Source organism: Sinocyclocheilus grahami, unplaced genomic scaffold, assembly GCF_001515645.1.
Source record: "Sinocyclocheilus grahami isolate Dianchi unplaced genomic scaffold, SAMN03320097.WGS_v1.1 scaffold10.1, whole genome shotgun sequence".
Classification (NCBI taxonomy): Eukaryota; Metazoa; Chordata; class Actinopteri; order Cypriniformes; family Cyprinidae; genus Sinocyclocheilus; species Sinocyclocheilus grahami.
The window spans coordinates 2327743-2337646 of NW_015505189.1; positions in this window are offsets into that span (position 1 = coordinate 2327743).

Here is a 9904-nt window from a genome sequence, read left to right on the forward strand (position 1 = left end):
GAGTCGGACGCGGAGCTTGGGCCAAGACTAAAAAGACTTATTGCTAGTGTGATGGACCCACCTCTGATGTCGGTGCGAGCTGCAGGCATCTCGGTGACGTCAGCGCTCTCAAGCCCCGCTGTCTTAGAGGTCCTGCCACACTCTGCTGCCCTTCCGGTAATGGCGGTCGCCGTTTTGAGCATGTGGGCTGCACACTGCGCTCCAGAGTCCTCTGCTGTCCACGAGTCTGCATCTGAGGCCTCTCCTGTCTATGAATCTGCCCCAGTGACATGTGTCTTGTTCCTCATTGGTTTGTTCATGTCATGTGACCCTCCTTGTCTGCTATAAGTAGCCTTCATGTTCCCATTGTGCCCTTGTCGTGTATTGATGTTGTAACCAGCTGTCGGTGAGTCTAGTCTGTTAATGCCATGTCGAGTCTGTTCATGTCATGTCTCGGATTATTGTTTGGATCACTCTGTAAATAAACTGCACTTGGGTTCTTCACTACACTCGCCTTCAGTGGATTGATTCGTTACACCAAGAAATAATGCAGAATCATAAATATTTCATAATGTTTCTTTGCTTTTTCTTTCTTTCTGTGTTTATCCAGGTTTTTTTGCATTATTGACACTATTTTCCTAATTAATGCTGTTCAGTTGCTTTGTCACAATCTGTATTGTTAAAAGCGCTATATAAATAAAGGTGACTTGACTTGACTTGACTTTTGGATGTCATATAGGTCTGCAGATGACTAAATCTTGGCATTTCTAAACAACAAAGTGGTATGATGAAATAAAGCGTTATCATACAATAGCTCATTATTTCAAAGAGAGATGACTAATAAATCCATCACACAATGCATACATGGGGAGAACCTCAACGCCACGCTTTCAGTAGTTTGATTTTAAACTATTTACTCACTGAAAAAAAAACGCCATGAATTCCAGAGCTGCTTTGACTACAGCCAGAGGTCAATATTAAATAATGGGGGAGAATGGGGAGAATGACAGATCACAGTGAGAGAAGTCAACTTATTTATAGCTCCTGATGTCATCACAAGACAAGGCATGGTGATGCTTCTGCAAATGCATGTCAACATGATAGATAATTTTGCTAATACAATTTATGTTTATTGTGTCTTTGTTGTGTCCACACTGTGGATATGTAATTACAAATGCTGATTTGGAAATAATTAATATGGCTGAAGCGCTTTAATATTTTAGAACTTCAGTGTCTTCAGACTTCTACATTATCACTTCTATACTTTATTTTTCTTTTTGTAAAATATGAAAATAAATACAGTATATATACACTCAAAACAATATTTTGAGATTTATATAAGATTTATGTATTTGAATTGCATCCATTTGCATTACACAGTTTTAGTGTAACAAAACTAATAAACTCAATGCGATGCATATTTGTCAGTCATAGAAGAAACAGGTAAGCTTTTGGAATGAGTACTAATATATTGAATGTGTTTTAAATACACAGTAACCAGTTTTATATATTTATCATCAATGAATCTAATTTGTTTCAATCTCACATATTTTAACTAATTGAATATTGCTTGTTACACCGCTAGTCATATTTTAACCAAGTTCATAAATACATTTTTCATTGTTTTCACGATAAACAGATTTATGCTGATGCTAAACTGAATAAATGCATTTTGAATATATGGTTATTTCATTAAAACCAAATAGATGCAAATTGTTAGTAATAAATTATGCCATGTTTTTAAATGCAACTCAAATTCATAAATCTTAAATATATGTTTGAGTAAATACCCTCAAAAATATATTTAAGCCTAAATTTAAGATTTACTTATTTGAATTGCATATAAAATTAGATATAATATTTTATATATAATAATAATAATATATATTAAATACCTCACCATAATTGTTCTGGAGTTTTTAGTCTTAAAAGTCATTTTTATTCAGTGCAGAAAGTTGAGAGCATTTGTGAACATTAGGTATTCATCAGGTTCAGTGAGTCAGAAATGATCTTTCACAGTTCAAGTAATCCCTGATGGACCTTAATACAAATGAGCAGCATCCTAATTTAAGCCGCTTTACTCTACGAAGAGCAATAATGTCAAATATAAATTCCTGAAAGTTTAGTGAAACAATTGCCTGTGGTTTATAGGAAGCATGATTGATGCTTAGAATTGCAGAACGATTCTAAATGTTTTCAGAACTTGATTTCCATCAAAAGACAGAGCAGTGTGTGTGTCTATGTCACATTTACCTCTTTGTAGAGCTGGTTATCAGCTCCTCTCGTATTCCTGTCTTTTATTACTCCTTTGTATTGCAGTTGCAGCTCTAACTCTCCGATATCATTCCTGGCAGGAGCTATTAAAAAGGCAGCAAAGTAAAGGGCTTCAGGAAAGGTCAAGCTCTGAGGGTGGGGAGTGGGGCATGGAAATGTTAACTGACATTATTAATTGACATCCACATGCTGTGGATACAAGCAGGAGGGTTACACAAGTAACCTAGACGTTTTGAATATATTTGGAATAAAATGGCCTACTATTTGTCTTGTTATGGCTCATTTCATACCTAGAATTTTATGCATTCTAAATGCACATAAATAATATTTTCACACGTTTTGCATAGACAAAACTGCAGCTTGACTGGAAATGACAATTAAAAAAGTAATATTTACATATATTTATATCTTCATATGTCACATGTCTAACCATCTTAAAATTGCTCTTTATCAACATTGTTTGCTCTTTTAAAATATATATATTTAAAAAATGATAGTAAGGGATATTATAGGTTATTATGGTAAAGGTTATTATTGTTAACTAAAACTATAAAACAACTTATTGCATAATGTAACAAGTAATAATTTGTTAGTTAATGTAACGTAATAATTGATATTTTTATATATACAGTGTATTTTCATATTTGACACTGAAAGTCTAAGTCTGGTTTAAGAGTAAAATAATAAAATGTGTACATGAAAGCAATTTGAAAAGTAGCAAAAAATAAGTCTTATTTTAATGTTCCCTTCATATAACTAATATGCTGAAATCTTAGTTAATTTTAATAAAAAGAAATTCCTAAGTGTAGAAGAAAAATGTGGAAGAAACGGCCTTATATACCGTTTAAAGCAAAACTACCTCAGATGACATATATGTGTTTTCTTTCAGTGCAGAGCCTGCTTCCCGCTGTCCAAGTAAGTTTTAGGTGAAGACTTGTCTTGACACACTCATCTCCACTTTACATAAAGATAGAGTGACAGCTGGAGTCTTCTGGGACTGTGTTTTTCTCCCAACTGTCATAGGAGTTTCAGCCCCATCAAGCTGAACATCAGATTCTTGACAGAGAGTACATGAGAGAAAGGCCAAGACTGAGTCGCCTTTCATGCATTTTTGAGGAGTGATTTGGAGTGATGTGATGCCAGATGGGTTAAAGTAATAGCCTTTAAATCTTTAGTGATTAAATGTGAGTCATTTGGAAGCAGTCCATTTAAATCAACAAACAGCAGTCATACAGTGTTCCATATGTGTCGCTATTGATTTGATCAAAATAGATCGAAAAAGACAGCTGCCGCGGGGATATTCATAGCTCTACACATCTCATAAAAATTCCATATAATGCAATAACATCCTCTGCCTGAGCCCATAAAAATTATCATTTTATTTGGGAATAAATCTAATGCAATATATTAAATAATACATTTCCATACATGGGAAACTAGCTTATATTTTTCAGTACACTGCAATATATGCATGGAACAAGTATGGCTGTATACTGTATATTGATCAACATTAAAAAAAATGAAGACAAAAACTGCACTACATATTTACATGTAATAGCTTTACTGAAACACTCAATTAATTTCTTGGCAATGGTAGTTGGAAAATGAGATTTGACATTTATAACTTAATGGATTAATTGCTCTCTCTACATTTATTGAATTATTTAATATAAAAATTACATGCATTCTGATGTAAGTATATATACGTGAGTGTGTGTGTGTGTGTGTGTGTGTGTGTGTACTGTATATTCACACATTTTTCAATATATGAAAGCAATCAATTTCTTATGTATTATTCAATATATTGAAATATATTACAAATATTTTATTCTGTATATTTTCCAAGTACATTAAATAATTTAATATATTGATTCCAAATATATAAGGAAATATATTTTCTTTGCATAAGGGTTTGCTTTTACACTAAACCAACACCTAAATTTATTCAGTATTTTCTGTAAGAATATATTCTGCATCTCCAGAGTAACTCTCCTGCACAGGCCAGTAAACCTCACACTCCTGCACATCACTGCACAAGTGTTCAGGATATTATTCATCGGATGTGCAATATTTTGGCTGAACTAATTGAGCAGCACTGCGCAGCTGCCACCCAGTTCAGATTATCACAGGAACAGTTATAGCTGTGCTGTAATGAATGACTTTGTTAATATAAAAAGACTATGTGAATGACTGTGTGATGTCGATAATACAGTCTATTCATTTAGGCTGCAAAAATAAGCTATAAAGAGAAAGAGTATGGACTTGGACAAAAGGTAAAATAATCAGTGAGAGACATTTGAAAATATTTTAAGGACATTTTGCAAGGAGACTAAGACATTGATGCAAGGTTTGGCTTTGGTATTTCGAGATAATGTGCACAATCTGAACAAAAACAAAAGTTTGGACAGAAAAATGGGCTCAAGTTTTTTTTAAACTAAATATCTTAGCTAGGTGTGCGGGCTATGCTGTTGGACTTGCTGATTCAGTGCAGCTGTTTAAACAGCTTCAGTTCAGTCTTCCCCCCACTTTCCTTCCTGTTTCTCAAGCCTAGTGCCCTTTATGCCCTCTCTGGCCAGATACAGCACATCAGAGTGCCATCCGTCCACAGATCAACATAGATTCACTATTGTCTTTCATTTACCGAGTGAAGGCACGCAACAACCAATAAACATGGATTTAGCCTAAAATATCACTTTGGGACAAGATGAAGTTGTGCGACCACTTTTTTGGTCCATTGGTTTTTTTGGCCTTTGTCTTCCTGTTCGTTCAAGGAAGTTGATGACAGATGGGAAAACTTCCAAATTCATGAAAACACTTCATCGCTTTTTTGGTGTTTTGTGGCATTCAATAATTAGGCTATTTGAAAAATGTATTTAAATCCAGAAAAAGGAATCCGTAACACTCTGTAAATTACTTACCCCTTAAGTTTAATATAATTTAATATAGCCTATGTTTTGGTTATAAAGGTTTCAAAAAACTTTGCTACAGTCTTCCATTGTCCAACCCCTGTGAATACACAAAATGATTGACAGACAGAAAAAGGATTCTTATTGGCTAAACAAAAACATCATTGTTTACAGTAACAGTATCCGTTTACAGAGATTAGACTGTCACTGAGATTGTTGTGATATTTTTCAGATTGTAGGCTAATTTTCAAAAAAAAAAGCAATTATGTAAAAAAAAAAACTCTTATCATTTTGAAATACATTTGTTTGCTGTGAATATTAAACTGTTTCACATGAATACAGATTTGTTCAGATCTTTAAACATGTTAATAATATACTTTGTAAAATTACTTTCTCTCTAAATAGTGTGTGTATATATAAATGTTCCATGAATGTCCAAACTGATGGGTTCCAGGAAGACTTCAGCTTGTTAGGATCCAGGAAATTTCTCTAAGAGATCAGAAATCCAAACATCTGGCTCTTAACTAGGAAACATAATTCCCTGGAATCGTCTTAATAAATAGTGGTATGTCGTTGAGCTTGTCATAAAAGTTGTCATATTTGAAAAAAGAAGACGCACCATGAAAAACAATTCAGTGGGCACAACATACTGACAATCAAGAAAAGTTCTGTAATCATCTCTAAAGGACTAAATAAATCCAGGGTACCTGCAGGATTTTTCAAATTAAATTTGAGACTTTTTAAAGACCTTTTTGAGACCTGCACAAATAAAATGAATACCGTATGAGCGGGGTAGGGCACTATCTATGGTAACATATTAAACCGTAAAATGACCATATAAAGCATGATTTACAGTTCAGATACAATTTTTCACAAAAACTAACATTTTTATAAAATCATCAACTTCACATTTCAGCCTTTAAACCATTTTTAAGAAAAGGGATGAGTCAAAATGATCAAGTATTATATTAATTTAAACAATTATTATCAATTACATTAATCTAAAAACATATAATATATGTTAGTGTCTTAATTTTTTAGATTTTATAATGCATTACAATTAGCTTCTTGTCAATCCACCGGTTCACATTTACAACTGCTTTTGCTGTGTAAAAATTTGGGTCAGTTTTTCTTTGGTCTGAACAAATAAAGCAGACGGGCTTAATAAAAATGCACATTCATTCTCTGCTATATCTCAATTCCTGTCTTTCCGTCTCCAAATTTAAGACCTCTCGAAAGACCTCTGTCAGTATTATGATTAGCATGGGTGCATAAATATGGCTTTTTCATTGTCACATTTTCTGGTAGCACAAAGTTATGTTAATACCTAAAAATAAAATTACAGCATACTTACAGTCTTCAAAAAGTATTTAGTACTCAGTTTCTTCTGAAAACTGGTGAGAAAAACCTACAGTAATATAAAGTAAAAGCTGTGCTCACACAGAATGACCTTAATAATATGCACAAGTCAGCAGTCCATCCTAGTCTGTAAATATTCAGCAGCTGCCAAGAGCAGGAAAAGGGGTCACGGCCTATAGGTGACCTCATCCAGAGTGCAAAGGAGTGGCTGGTGCTGATCTCATTGCCGGATATGTTATGCTGCTTTACTAGAACCAAATAATTTCCAGACAGGAAATTATTTCATACATGAAGCGTGGAGGTTAAAAGCGGTTGGTGGTGACCTGTCTCATAGGTACTTCAGTATATTTTTTGAAGGAAGATGGACTATCAAAGTAACAGGTGGATAAAATGTAAAATTCTCAAAAATGTCCAAATACTTTCAGGAGAGTATGAAAAACAAACATAAACACTCAATGTGTTCTGACTGGCAGTTGAGGGGAAAAACTGCTTGAACCCATGGCACATAACATTCCCTCTCCACAGACCATTTAGTTTCTTCAATCCTCAACACATTTTCTCTGGTGTCTCTTAGTAAAACATACCATGGGAACAGTTTAATGCAGCATAACCCAGAGAGAGGAGTCATGTGTGAGATGAGCGGCATTTATATAATACATAAATAAAGGAATAAGCACATATGTAGCATATATACTATACTTCAGTGGTTATACTGTTCTATTAATCAGCTTTATCAGATCTTTCAGCTTCAGACACTTCACAATACCTTTCCATACATCATTTATAAAAACAGTAATATATTGCATTTCATATGAAGTGTAATCATTATGTAATATATGAATATTATGGATTATCATTCAGTTCAGTTTATGGATAAACACTAGTCTGCTTAGCCCCCTCTACACTTTCTTCAGTATACAAAGAATGCCTTTGTCTAGCTGCCTCAGCAGTGTTTCTTTGCTCTTGTGCGATAAGACCAGCTAAAGGTGAGAGTCCTGAAGAGGATAACAGGAAAAAAGGTCCATCTGGCCTGGGGGAGGGAAAACGTACACTGGCCTTTGGCCAGCTCAGCTTTACTGCATGTCTATCTAGATGAGTGTTCCAGACCTACCATGAGCTGCCCTTTAGATCGTCTCCAGCCAGACCTTCAACATCACTGTTCTTGGGTCAGCCCTTTTCACTCATTGTTTACCCTCACATCTCACTTTGTCCCTCCATGAAAACAGCCATATAGAGGCTTGCACTTCTGCAGCTCAAGGATAATGTTGCCAAGTCCAAAATAAGCGCCTCTTGTTTTTAGATGGTGCATATCATGCAGTCCGCTTTAAAAGGGATTTTGTTCCAGTTTTCTATTATGCTCTGCCAAAAACATTGATTGTGTTTATACCTTAAACCATTTCTAGTTCCATTCAAAAAGTCCCCCTACTACCCCAGCACGCTATTCAAGGATCAAATGACCATCTCAGCATGGTTAGATACAGTACACGCATTTAATTATAATGTTGATTTTACTGTCCTCAAAACTTCTAAAACATGTAAACTCCAGCAACTTTTCCTGGCTATCTAAACAATTATTTCCACTGGCTATCAAAATAATATATTATTTATAAATATAATATGCGTGCCTTGGTGGCTATGAATTTTATTATATAAGAAATTTCAGTAACACTTTCTATGAAAGTTCGTATTTATAATACACTATAAGGGTATTCTTAAGGCATTATAATGAATGCATTATGCATTATAAAAAAAACTTATAGTATGTTCTATCATCTCATAAATAATCATAACAATTATAATGCATTGTAATACTTACGCATTTGTAGTTATAATGTTTAAGAGTATGATTATTTATAACACACAATTAATACCATATTAAATCCACTTAATTTTGAATGGATTATCTCATATCGTGACATTGTCTGTTTAAGATCTGTACAGTATCTTACTACTTCTTGTGAGTGGTTAGGAGTGGTTGATTGTTTTTGAGTGTTTCCTGTGAGGTTAATGTTTATTTTGCTGTGAGCTAGATTACGATCAGTTGAAATACTTTCAAATGAAAAAAAATTTAAAAAATTTTTTTATATTACATTACATTTTATTTTGATGGTCCCCTTAGTCTATTGACTATAGGCAACTTTGCAACTGCATGTCAACTAACTCTCATTAGATTATTAGTAGACTTAGGTTAAGGTTAGGGTTGGCAGAATAAGTCGACGTACTTGCAAAGTGTTAGCAGATATTTAGCAGACATACTACTAATACTTCAATGACTGCAAAGTCACTTATCAACAGTTGTCTAAAGGGTACCATCAAAATAACCATACTGATATTACAATAAAAATAGTTCAAAGAAAATGTGTACTCATTCATCTGATCTGATATATGATTTTATGGCTATTTGAGGGGAAATATTATTATTATTATTATTATTATTATTAAGTGGTCTTCGCTTTAAGTAAAGTGAAGTTACTTTACTTAAAGCAGACAAAGACCACATTATAAAGCCTTTTGGATGTTTTCATGAAGACTTTGTCATTTTACAGTAAAAACACTACTAAGATGTACTAAGTTCTTTAGGTCTTAAACAGTGGCACGATAAAAGACTTATAATACATTATAACTATGGGAAATATAATTAATTGTAACTTAAGTGGACTTTTTGAGTATCTGTACTTGAGTATTATTATTTCTGGGAACTTATGACTTTAAAGGGGTCATATGATGCTTTTTTTATAGATAATTATTTTGTGTATTTGGTGTAACAGAATATGTTGACATGCTTTAATGTTCAAAAAACACATTATTTTTCAAATACTGTACATTATTGTAGATCCTCTATGCCCCGCCTCTCTCAAACACTTCGTTTTCTACAAAGTCCCTCCTTCCGACAAGCGCAGTCTGCTCTGATTGGCCAGCTGACCCAGTGCATTGTGATTGGCCGAACACCGCAAGCACTCATCGGAAATGTAACGCCAGCTTCATCTTTCAAAATAAATGTAAAGACAGAGCCCGAAAGGGGAACAGAGTCGCGTGACAGACACAGTGATGAAGCTGGTATGTGTTTGCAGTACACAAGCCTCGGTTAAGACAGCTGACTCCACTGTGATCTCTCTCTCACTCTCTGTCACACACATGCACGCACGCAACTTCTAGAAAAAAACACATAAGCAGCTTCTAGAAAAAAACAAGCCCAAAGTCGTTTATAATAAGCAGACTTGGCAACTCTGTACGGTCAACTAGGAGCAGATGTGGATGGGTCGCTATGAAACGGCATCACTGCTGTCACTAGTAGGACACTAAAATCACCATAATAACTATTACTGTCACAATACCAGCTGATTGACATTGTTATCACACTCTGAAATGAAATAAAAAAATATATA